We start from the raw sequence: 13,031 nt of genomic DNA, 5'->3' as shown, positions 1-13,031 counted from the left end.
TGACCTGGCTCTCTTATGAGCCCGTTTCATATGTGCGGGTATACCTTGCTCTCGAAGCTTGCCGTCCCTCCTGTGCGCTACGAAGGAGCAAGTGACAACTTCGGAGCAGTACGCTGCCATCTACGCTACCTGCTCGGGTAGTTTCGGCCGTACACAGGCGAAACCGAAACTATACAGCGGGTGAGCGCAAATCGCCACGCTAGTCATGCATGCTGAATACGCGCCACGCACCGCCGCGGATGTCACTCCTTTCATAATGTTCGGGAGCGCCCGGGAGGAATGGCTAGCGAAGCGATCGTACAACGTACACCCGTACATATATATGCCGCGCGCACTAAATTATCCTCGACCGAAAGGTTTCGTTTTCTGCCATGCGCGGCCTAAATTCATGTGCTAAAAGCGGGGACGATAATGGTGTTTCCAAAATTTAAAAAACTGATATAGATATTATAATTGCGACCTCAGCGAACCTATAGCTGTTAGTAAATGAGGCGCTAGTGCGCATGACTAGTTAAAAAGTATCATCAGTTATATACCAGCGCCTGCTTAATTAATTGTTATCGCACCGCATACACGGGCACAATTAAAAGCCTCCAGCCGAACCAACCCGTGAAACTGCATGTTAATTCTGCAATGCCCGCAGTCCCGGCATAGTTTCTTTTTTCACGACTCGCACCCGCAGCAGCGGAGGCTGCAACGAATTGCATGCCGCCCGTAAGCGTGTACGTGGCGTCGATCGGCATTGCAGTGCACCGTTGTGATCATTTAAGAGCCAACAGATCCCGTACGTCTTTGTTGGCCAGCGTGTATAAACGAGCGACTCGAGCAGGGTAAGCCATGCTAATTCGACCAGGGGGCGACTTCGTGCCAGGAATTGCATGGTTGCGATTTTATAGGAAGTCGAGATTGAATTGCGATGGCCCAGTGGAAGCTAGGTGGAACGGGACTGCATGGCCATGTCACAAAAATGTAGCAGCCGCGGGCAAAACCAAGCACCCAACAACGCAACAGTGTCTTCTGCAGTCCCCCTCCCCCGCTGTGCTGGTGCAGTTGGCGTACTCGACTTCTGTGTCCAAGGGTGTGGGATTCAATCCTGACTCGGGTGACTGCTTTTCGATGGGAGCGAATACTAACAAGGCGCCCGCGTGTACTGCGCGGTACGGTAAAAACCCAGCTAGATGGTCGAAATTCTCGGAGCCTTCCACTATATACGGCGTATCTCATAGCCTGATCGAGTTGCTTCGGGACCTCATAAACCAAACCAAACCATATTTTGCAGTGCAGTTTAATTCGTCCCCCACGTACCCACCTTGCATACACAGCATATGTAACGCGACTCATTCGAACATTTGACCTCGAGAGCTATTATTCGAACTGAAGTGGAAGCGCGAATTTTCATGTGGCACTTGATCTCAGTGCGTGGTTATGCATATGTTTGTTGTGAACATAAAATATGGAAAAAGAAGTAATTTTTTTTTACTATATATTTTGCGCTGCCGGATTTACAAGCAATGATATATCCAGCAGCCAAATGACCGTTTATACAGAACAATTTGTTCAAATTATTCCATATTGGTCTCTAACAAATCCAGTGCGTAAGATATGCATCAGAGTGAATCGCCGAACTTTCATCCTCTAATGTGCTCTTTATTCGCTTCGCCGATTACGCGACTGCCATAGGGCTGCGCTGTAAACTAAACCCGATAAAATATTTTATTTATGTGCTCAATTAGTAGAGATGGCTTACCTGCTTATAGTGCAATAATCAGCGAAAATTAATGGCCATTAGCAACCAAACTGGAAAGAGGGTTGAATCCGTGCCGCGGAGGGCGTGGCGTCGCTAGGAGAATCGACGGCGACGATGCGCCGGCGGACAGCTGCCAGTCGATGACCAGACGCATAGCATGCTTGGTTTGTAAAGGTGACCACTGCTCAAGTGCTGCCGATACTTTACATCGCAGTTGACAAGAAAGAAGTGAAAGCGATTAAATTGATTTACGTTGCACTCTCTCCAGGCGTTTTAATTGAGCGGTAGCCCGTCCATGTTTGGTGTCAGTGCTGCGTTTTCATTTTTAGTATCAACCAAGCAGCTCGATTAGACCATATTAATTGTGCTTGAGGGAGTATATATGACAAACACTAAGTGACGAAGATATATCAAATTTTCTTTATTAAAAATAGTAGTTGGCAGGGCCCTTACCTGCAGGTATACTTAAAGCCTGATAGCATCTGGTTTAAGCACCCTTCCATATATATTTCATGGAAATCAGGTTAAGCCTAGCTGAGTCCACTTAGAAAGGTACCCTCTCGCAAAACATGGCTTGCCAGTGCGAAAGCACGAAGGTGCTGTATAGAAACTAGCAGATGTCGTCCTTGCATGATGGAAACTGGCAGCTTGAAATATGAAATCTATATGTGCCAGGAGGAATTCTATGTAATATTAAGCATTGCAATTAATACTTTGCTTGAAAGCATATGCTTTTTTTTTTTTTTGCTCATTAGTTTCATTCACAGTGAACATATGAGGTGTCTACTCGGAGACATTTACTCTATTTTCCTTTTCCAAAAGCTTGCTTCGTCCCTGACAGAGTACTGCCAAATTTTTCAGTTTTAAGCTAAGAAAATTTCTCACTGCAAAATTGGAAAGTGTGCCAAGTAATTAAGTAAGGCAACAATGCTATGCTTCAGAATACTCAGGCTACTGGAGGCATTAAGCTGAAAGTTTCATCATTAAAATCTTGTCAAACATGAGGATAGTCCGAAACTGAATTGATAAACTACTGATGTTAATACTGCATTTATGGTTCCAAAAATGGCTGGGATCACACGTGTATGCTGATGGTACAGTGTAGCAACTTTTGTTGCTATACGTACCTTAATTACTATTTCTCAATTTTTGGAACGCTGTCATCTTGACAATGCTATTTTTTTAACTGCCGATTTTACTTATAATTACTGTGCCTAAAGGTTAAAGGTGTGGGAAAGGTTATACTAGAAACTGAAATACACATAAATTGAGCAAATGCAACAAATATTTCGGGGGCACTTCAGCACCGCTGTTAAGGAAAACATGCCACAGCATTTACGACTCCTGTATCCTCATCCCTGTACATTTAGTCGGCTACTTGTTGACTCACCAATCTTAGTTTGCACTTTTATCACACATACCAATTTGTACAATTACTAATTACCACATTATGTAAATGAACTCCCAACTCACACATCTGACGGGATTCTGAAAGGCAATGAGTTTTTCTCATGTCAAAGGAGCTGCTTGGGTAGGCAGCTGGACCATACCATGGTCCTCACATCACACAGACCAATCCATCCGGTCATACTATCTGCCACTCATCCTTGTCGCTCAAATTGCCTTTTTTGGTAAATATGTCCTTTTAATGCAGTCACATTAAATTAGGCGAGGGCTTCAACTATTGTTACATGTAAAGAATTACTGCACACGCTTTTTATGCCCTTTTAGTATGCTGCCTCACCATCCCAGTAGCATAGAGGCACAGCAATAGTGTATTAAGCGGGCATCCAAGGTTAGAATCTCATTGCTACAAGCATGTCACCTCGCTATTGAACACAATTCACTTTGAAGGGCCAAGATTTCAATATTTTAGTAAAGTGATTAGCACTGCCAAATGTTCGAGCATTACATGAGGTGACAGTATGGGTGTAAGTAAGCATCAGTCCCTGCCTGCAGTTCGAAACATCTTCATTGGGCTTACCTCTAAAAATTGTCTACGAAATATATCTGTGAACTTTTCTTACTTCACTGGTTTTGCGGATTATTTCCCGTCTCAAAAGGAATAACAAATACATGTGGTTCTATGACACATACAGTAAATACTTACCTTACTAGGTAGGTTACAAAAAGAGAAGTAATGCAGAAGGTAGGCAGTCTAATTTTATTACTCCAATCATGTGCGTTAATAATGAATGAAAAGGCACATAAGTAGGAATACTTTATTTTGACACAGAAGCTATGGCCAACGTGTGTGTGTTGCCATTACGCTCGTAAGTGAAGTGCAGACTTGCGAGTACACTGTTGAGCCAGTAGCACAGGGAGCAGTCAACTTGGGCCAGGGAATGCCATGCTTTGAAAGGTGGGCAGCTGTTGTGATCTCTCGACTAGTATCAGTCACGTGCAGGATCGGCTGTCACGGGGAGAAAAAACAAAAGAATGCAAGCTCAGAACAATAACAAAACACCCAGAGAAACTCAGAGATGTACCAAATTTAAATAAAAAGATAGCAGGACTGCAGCTAATGCAGCAGCTCATATATTCTAATAGTGGATTTGCATATGGTCACTACACCCTCAAAAAGGAAAGAAGCACAAATGCTGAATTCATGACTCGTCAAAGGAACCAGACAAGAAGAAAAGTGTGCACCCTGTAGCATAGCTCAAGAATGAGAAAAGCCAAAACAGCGAAAAGGTTACCCTAAGTAAGGCCAGTACTAGTGCTCTCTGCATGCGTGTGACAATGTATCACTGCAGTGCATATGCACAGCAGAAATGGACACCATGGGTGGTAAAGAACTTTATCAACACTGGCCGCAGACATCAGAACAGACAGCTGATTGTGCTTTGGTATAACGCAAGCGTGCGGGCTTTGGTAGGTTGTGAAGCATATAAATAAACGTTGAGACATCTTGAAAACCATGTGTGCACATTTTCATTTGCTGCTGCATCCAAGAAGTTTCGCTTGCACTGTTCATTAGACGACATGCGTTGCTCTCGGATTGTAGCGTTTGTCGACTACACAGCATGATTCCAGAATTGCGACTGACTCAGCTGTGAACATTTCATTTTTCTAAACTTGCGAAATCCTTCCTATGGGCTGCGAAAAAGAATGAGGAACTGTTCCACCGAAATGTAGTCGCTCGCCCTCTATAATGCACATGATGGCAGCCATAAGTCATTTTGTGCCAAACAGTAATTTCCATACAAGTAACAAGAAGTTCTCAAACTATGTGACAGGACCATAGCTATTTACTTTGAGGGTGGCCACAGCAAACGGGCAACAACCACAAGATGGGCAAATCCCTCACCGAACTACAGGACCACAACAGTTGCTACAATGCTAGCATCATAAAACCTCTGGCTGTCTGATATATGGTCCTCATCACAAATACACCAGTTCATGTTGTTAAGGAGGCTGTCCATGAGCATCATACTTCTCAAAGCAGCTAAAAAATATTGCAAACAGAGACCAACACTTGATTTTAAGTGCAGTAGCAGCACTACTAACATTCAGTGTGTTAATGGAGTATAGACACCCTGAAACAGATGACAAAAATTCAATTATAAATTATTTAGCGGTTGAAGATAAAAACCAGGTGATGATCTGTACAGAGTAATGTTTTGCATGTCGTTAACAAGCAAAATGCGACCAAAATTAGGTGCATATGCTCCTGTAAGATGAAGTGCTGCACTGGCCTAGCCCAAGCAGTGAGAGTACCTCCAGTCAAAACGCTTTCAAGTGCCATCATCCATGAGATGGTTGCCCAATAGCAATCGGAATTTTCATAATGCAGCGTTCCTTATTTTCGGCCAGCATTTTTCACTCTTCCCAATGGATGCAACCCTCCCCAAAACTCCAAATTGAAGACATCAATTCAGTCATGCAGAATTGTCAATAATGACCTGAACCACAAACCAACTTGGAGAGGTGGAAGCAGGCTCGAGCACTTTGAAGCTACAAAACGGGGGTTTTGAAACATTCAAATTGTTTTGAAGCACGTTTCTAAAGTCAAGATTTTATTAGCTGAATTTTTTATACCTGACATACCCAAATAACCTATTTGATTCCTTTTTATTCAAAGATCAATGCATTGCTGAAAATGCAAGACTAACAGCCAAAACATGTATAGATGTTTAAAATAACACAAATGACCTTAGCAACAATTTGGAACAAACTAGTAGAAAATGCAATGCTTGTTTCTATACTTGACACCCGAACGATAAGTTTGACTAAAAACATGACTCTTTTAGCTTGAGAAATGTGGACTATACCACTATGATGTGCTCAAGCACCACTAGACTAGTTCGGAGTTCACATCAATAAGCAGCACATTTCCACTCTTTATCTTGTGGATATAATTTTTTTTATCCATGCCTGTTCTGATAAAATTTCCAAGGTACTGATCAGTAATAACTTCAGTGAGGATAGACTGCACTCAAGGATAGCCCTTTCCTCCTCCAGATGCCCTACTCCACGGCTTTCTGTCAGTGGCTTCTCATGTTTTCGCTTGAGTGGCACCGGAGCTTCCTTAATTTTAACATGTTAATGATGGGCCCTCCATGCCTGCCCAACACTTGTGACATTTCTAATGATTGACACCTTCATGGTGTCACACCCATAATACTGTATGTTTTTGTCTGACGTATGTTTGACAAGCTTATTATTAACAAATAGGTTCAATGAAATAGATCTATGACTGCCAGAAACGAGGCTCATGCTGGTCTGCCTTATGGGATTTAATGTCCCAAAGCAACACAGGCTATGAGAGGCTCATGTTCTTCTATTTAGCAGAAAAGGAAAAAATTGAGGAAAGCATATAATTAACTAATAAAAACAAAATCTGCATTGGTGATGAATGGCAATTAGCAGTGTATCTACTCTCAAATGAGAAATAACTCATTGCAACCTAGGAAAACAAAACAAAAACAAGAAACATGCCACTGTTGAGGTCCGAGACCTCCACATTATGCATCCCATGCTTTACAAACTAGCTACAATAATGGCTGTGCAATCTTTTACTTTCAAGCTATTTATGTTGCATGTATCCCAACATAGACAGCGTTCATCAGTGCTAAACTAAACCACAGCAGCAGACGTGGGAATGCCCTGTAAATACAGCAACAAGGTTAACGACTGGGCGAGTTGGTAATCATTCATTTTAAACCAGCCAAAAGACGAGACACAGAAGCCAGCCTCATCTCGTTCGCTTCTATTCTCTGTCTCGTCTTTTGGCTGGTTTAAAATGAAATACAGCAAGTGCCAAGTAGAACATGATGTGGAGCGTGGTGTCTGAAGGGTTGTGTATGAACGAGCCGCGCCGGAGCGGCACGCCACTGCTCGTAGTGTGCCCAACCTCCGACAGGCAGTGAGACCCACGGATTCGGGCAGTACGGCCAGTGTGACTCTTTCGTCTTCCCATGATAACTCTAGACTTAGAAATTAGCTGAAAACGAATGCATTAGTTTAGGCCGTTTACAGTCTCCAAACACACCATGAAATATGTCAGCTGTATTGCATTTCGCTTCTGCTTAAAGGGGGACATGGCTCTTAAAATTATTTTCCAATTTTTGACTAAATTTGATAAAACCTGGCATTCTGATTCAGTTTCTTGCACTGATTTCAAACATGCAACCATTTTTCCAACTGGCCAATTAGTTCAAGAGATAATGAAATTAATTGTTCATAATTTGCAGAAACAATGAAAAAATAACAGCACTACAAAAAAAATTCACATGGACACTTTGCTAGGTACTAGAAAGCATAATGAATACAATGTTAGGAGCATTTCTTTTTTTTAAACAAATATTAGCGATGTTATAGCAGTTCAAAGTTTTCAATTTTGCTCTAAATCAGACAGGAAGGCACTCACATTTGGAGCAGTGAATTTTAAACTGCTATAACATCGCTAATATTTGTTATACAAAAGTGCACGTAACATTGTATTTGTTATGCTTTCTAGTACCTAGCAAAGTGTTCACGTGAATTTTTTGTAGTGCGGTTATTTTTTCATTGTTCCCGCAAATTATGAACAATTTCATTTTATCTTCTGAACTAATTGGCCAATTGGAAACATAATTATATATTTGAAATCAGTGCAAGAAACTAAATCAGAATACCAGGTTTTATCAAATTTGTTGAAAAACGTAGGAAAAATAGCTTTAAGAGCCATGTCCCCTGTTAAGGATGGCGACAACGAGACAAACGCGAGAGCTGCCGCTTTCAACTATTGTGACAAGAATTCCCCACCGGAAAGGAACGCGGGGTGTTTGGCCAGATGGCGACAGCAGCCCAAGTCGGGCAATCGGGAAACAAAAAGGTTCAAGTGAATCTCGGCGTCTTCCCGCCTGGGTCAGTACCCTCAAGCCGGCCACGCGGTCATCCCCTTCGTCTGGCCGACAGCGCGCAACGGCCCTTGCGACGCAGACGGTGTGGCCCAGACCAAGTCCTCGCTAGCCATCTACACTACGCTTCTCCAATTCGTCAGACGCCGATTGACGCAGGTGTGTGCCAGACTGTGAGACGCCGGCAGTCAGTGAGCTCCTCGTGTGCTGCCCTTTACACTGCCACAGCGGCTTCCTCCTTCCCCACCAAGTCTAAACTTTCGAGGGGGCCCCGAAAAAAGAAAAAAAAAGAGAGAGAGAGAGAGAAAGTAATCGGATTTCTTGTGAGGAGGCTTTAATATTTAGACACCGCGTGCAGCAAAATATAACATTAAAATCTCGAGGAAACGCAAGGTAGCCAATTGCATGTGTATGTAGTCTTCACGCCATGCCAAAACGGCCGTTAGTTAAGTGTAGGTATCACCTCCGTCAAAGAAAGAGAAAACCAATACTCTTCCCAATTTAATGTATCTGTGAACTGGAGGCGACGGTGGTAGAAGAAAGACAAGAAGCTCAGGCGGCGTGCCCGCCCTGTGGTGTGCGAGAGGCGCTGTTATATCATAGCTATATTTATCGCACCGCCGCCAGGGCCGGCATGTGTTCTGGCTGCAATGCTCTTCGCTGATTCTGCATGTAGAAGGTCCCCCCCGCCTCCAATTTCCCCTTTCGAGAAAGATGGCGCCGTTGCGGCAGCAAGACTGTATCTGTGGCTGAGGCGTCCCGAGTGTTGAACAGCAACCTTGGAAAAGGCCAAACCTCATAAAGCGTTCAGACGTTGGCCCTTCCCAGTGGTTTGTATGAGGTTTCCAGTTCCTAGTCTCCAGTGGTATACAAAACTGACCATATGCGGAAGCACCTTATCGCAGACCAGACTGTCTGTGCTCGCTGATAGCTTAAACAGCCTCATCCAGCGTTACTCTAATTTATTAGGCGAATGCCACGCTGCACCACACTAGAGTAACCCGCACATGGCATTTTAAGCTTTAAAACATGCAAGAGCGGTGTCTGACTGCTGCTCTTCAGTCACAGAGGGAAGTAATTTCATATATTCGTTTGAATCGTTCAATGGGCCCGCGCACGTCTAATTGCTTACGACATTAATTGACTCATTTAAACATTGCTCAAACGTCAAGGAGATTTCTAAACTCTATCAAGCCTTTGCGGCTATTTCTGTTATGAGACGTTCCAATCAACAGCTAAAAATGAAAACCATACCCACGTTTGGTTTTGAATTTTCTCAAAAAAAGAAAAAAAAAAAAAAAAAGAAAGAAAAGAAAAGAAAAAGAGCTATGTCTGGAGTAATGGTCCCCAACCGGCTCAAGGTATGAGGATGCTGTAGCACAGGCGTTCGGATCACTTCGGCAACATGGGGTTCTTCAATGAAACTGTCATCTATAGCATATGCCTGCCATGCTTTCAGCTCCGACCGAAATGCTGTCTCCCAATTAGGATCAAACTAGGGTATCCCAGCCCAGTACTCGAGAGCTTTAATGACTAAGCCACCGAGGTGCCGTAATAAGTAAATAAATAAGCTATGAAGACTAAACCTTTTTCTCGGAGCGTAGCAGTTATTTCATCCGTTTCGTTGCTGCGACGCCGCGGATTTTTACTCTGACAAAGTGACTATAAATCAGACATCGGCTTTCTGTGTACAAGCCCGAATCCGGCTCGGGCCCGCACGTTTAAGTCCACCCCGGGTCCAGCAAAAATGTTCACGAGTCGGCCCAGACGACCCGTGGGCTGAGCCGCAGCCGGCTTTTGGGCCGGCCCACGCCCACGCAGTGTCGTGTGAAGCACATGCTACCTTCACCTGACACCACAAGGTTTGACGATCTTTTATTTTTTCGGTTCTTGGGGCTGCCTTTCAGTGGGTGGCTTTCTACTTTTCGAAGTCTGAAAGGTAGGCAAGGCCGGCAGAGAATATCGTGGGGACCGCTTCCTTTGCTAGCAACGAGCAACGCTTTGTAGCACATGCCCATTTAACTCTGTCATCCATGTTTTGGACACAAACCTGGGCTTCAAATGCCCCTCACAAACAGTGACTGTATAGCTCGGTCCTATCTTAGTATGCCGGCCGCCATAGCTGAAGCTGTTCGACATCTTTTCGCACCGAAAAAAGCTGACATTTTTCATTGCAGAATACGTAGTCTGTATCACAGTGGAGAACAATGCACGTTTTTTCCACATTACATTACAACTTAGAATATACCATGATCGAAGAAAGGCGTAGAGCGGGGGCGTCAGCGAAAGTTGAGAACTGACTGCCATTCCTTGCGGCAACCAGCGAACCCGCGGCCACCAACAGTCAACGCAGTCTCTCGGCAGCCTACAGAAATCAGCGCATCGGTATCGCCACTTACTGCTTGGTGTGGAGCAGCCCGCTCACGCATTTCTATTCTAACACCATGATGCGGAGGTTGTGTGTCCGGGCCGACCAGTGGCATATGGTAGTTTTTTGCTTGACAATTACCTCAGACAAACTCATTATGAAATCCATTGATAGCCACGCCATTATGGGCATAGAGCAGCGGTCTCAAACTCATATTGCTACGTGGGCCGCATTGACGAAGCCTTTTCTCTCATGATCCAGGAGCCAGAAAATAACAAAACAACAGGAAACAAAGTAAACAAAGTACAATAAATAATGATAAAATGAACAAAAATGAGCACAACTTCTTTTTTCCAGACCAAGCCCTTCCATTATTGCAAAAGAAAAGCAACGTGTGCTCCTTTCCGCTTGAATGCCGGACAAAAGCAGCTTCAGGATCGCTCGGAGAGAGGTACTGAAATGACATACCCGTTAATAAATACCACACTTATAATCCTCAGCAAGAAAAAAAAAAGCACACTTGGAAATAAAAGAAAAGGCAGGATGTCTGGCTCCTTGCTTTTGAAGGCATAGTGATGTCAAATGAAAGCTCATGCAGATTAAGTGGTCAACGCCTTATTAAAAATGAATGCGTACTAACTGGGTACTAAGTCTAAGCTTATTTTAGTTTGAAATTAGGGCTGGTGGTAATGCTTTCTAAACGTTAGCTGAAAATTGAGCTGGGCAGACTGCATCACGCAGCTTCGCTGGCCGTGCTCCAAGACCCCTGGCATAAAAGGATCATCTCTGATGAGCGGAAAGAGACTGCACGGCGCTGCTGCGCCAGAAGATGCAGGAGATGACAAAGCAAGTGAGTGCGAGGGCGTGCTCACAATTCTTGCTGCTACAGTGAGCCTCATTTGCTAGGCTGCTTTGATTAATGTGAAGCAACCCTGCCACAATCGGCTGGTAGGCATATCGGTGCCCGGAGAAGTTGTCACTGTTTTTAGCTGCTCAACGGCCCTGATAGTAACCAAATAAATAAATAAATAAAGTTCTTGCAGCAACTTTGTCACACGCACAAAAAAGCGACACAACCAATCTGTGCAGGAATACCATTCGTTAAAGAAGGCAGCTTTGCTAGTTTCTCACAGCGAATTGAGAAGACAATATAGCGCGGTTTGATCTTCCATCTCGTGCAAACATTTGTTTGTTTTTGGAGCTAGTCTGGTTTTCTTAGTCTGAATCAACTGTTACATTGCACACTGTTTGCGATGCATTAATTGCAGCTGAGAAAGAAAGGCTGCGAACTACAAGCTGGACACCGCAACTGCAGGAAGCTGCAGGGATGCTTGCATATTCGAATCCTTTATGCACTCTATGCAAACTGGTGACCTGTGCCATGTTCCCCATGTAAAAATTAAAACAAATGGCCAGTCCCGGTGGCACAGCAATTGTTTTGAAATTAAGTACAGGGCTCACCTTGTGGCGTTGGAGCATATGCTGCCTCCGCCTTTCATAGTCCCATTTGTTCAGCCTCAGCAACCAGCAAGCCCATGCTAGACTTTGGAGCATATGCTGCCTCCGCCTTTCATAGTCCCATTTGTTCAGCCTCAGCAACCAGCAAGCCCATGCTAGACTCCAAAACACATATCAGGAAGGTCCCTGCGTACAAATATTAGACGTCAGCTTATAAGCGATGTTTACACACACAAAAGAAATTAAGACAAGTACAAGGCGAAATCGCTTACCTCACCGTAATTAGAAAGTGGCCCTGCATACACTTGACAGTGCGCAGTCATAAAATGAGGTATGAAATCATTATTCTACACCGCGTCATTACAATGCGGGTCACACAAAGGGTCACGTCGCACAAATGGTTAGTACGTCGTGGTGCACCGAAACAAAAGCTTCCCACACAGGCCTGTGTGATCCTCGCCTTTCCTGCTTCTACGCGTTGTTTTGTCATGTCCTAGTATCTCTTTAAGTCCCTCCATCAGCTCAAAGACGTTACAATCAATAAATATTCATCCAGACCGCTGAGGAAAGCTCACCCAAGTTTCCCGCCCTTTTTAGGCGCACGCAAGACTGGTAGTCAGGCGTGTTTTACATGACTGAGACTTTCGTGCGGTTGGCCTAATAAACGGTATTTAACCGCATGTTCATTGGTGTAGAACTACGTTGAGCTTTCGATTGAAACTTTCTATAATACACCTTTGGGCCGTTCGGGCCCACTGCCGGCCAAGCAGGCTCAATGGTCGTCAACAGAACATTTGGGCGCAGGGAAGTTGAAAACTAAATGTAGAGTTCCAGACAGCGGGCAATGACTCAATACATGCATACTGAAATATCTAAAAAATAGAAAAAATTGCTTACGTACCGTACAACACGAGAGCGCACGGCTGGCACGGCGACGCAGCTCCCACGGCTCCGACGACCAGCCATTCTGCTACTAAAAACAACCACCTGACCACAAAACAATAGCCGGACGTGACGTTTTTCTTAAACCGGATAAGACGTCATGGGTTGCAGCAAGCATTTTGCTCCTGCAACCCGGTTGCAGGAAGCATTTCGCTGCTGCAACCGGGTCGCA

General features: G+C 44.2%; 1 long non-coding RNA gene across 1 annotated transcript; it reads right to left on the bottom strand.

The window, feature by feature from the left end:
- Positions 1–3,955: 3,955 nt before the first annotated feature.
- On the bottom strand, positions 3,956–12,959 carry LOC146207528 (uncharacterized). The gene is made up of 3 exons (XR_014703729.1): positions 12,819–12,959; positions 11,921–12,103; positions 3,956–4,160 (listed from the first exon to the last, which is right to left on the bottom strand). It is a non-coding gene; the product is annotated as an uncharacterized LOC146207528 (long non-coding RNA).
- Between the last annotated feature and the right edge of the window lie 72 nt (positions 12,960–13,031).

Source organism: Amblyomma maculatum, chromosome 1 (genome assembly GCF_055883805.1).
Source record: "Amblyomma maculatum isolate TAMU_Amacu chromosome 1, ASM5588380v1, whole genome shotgun sequence".
Classification (NCBI taxonomy): domain Eukaryota; kingdom Metazoa; phylum Arthropoda; class Arachnida; order Ixodida; family Ixodidae; genus Amblyomma; species Amblyomma maculatum.
Note: the sequence above shows the minus strand (reverse complement) of the source record. Positions and strands in the feature narration are given on the sequence as shown.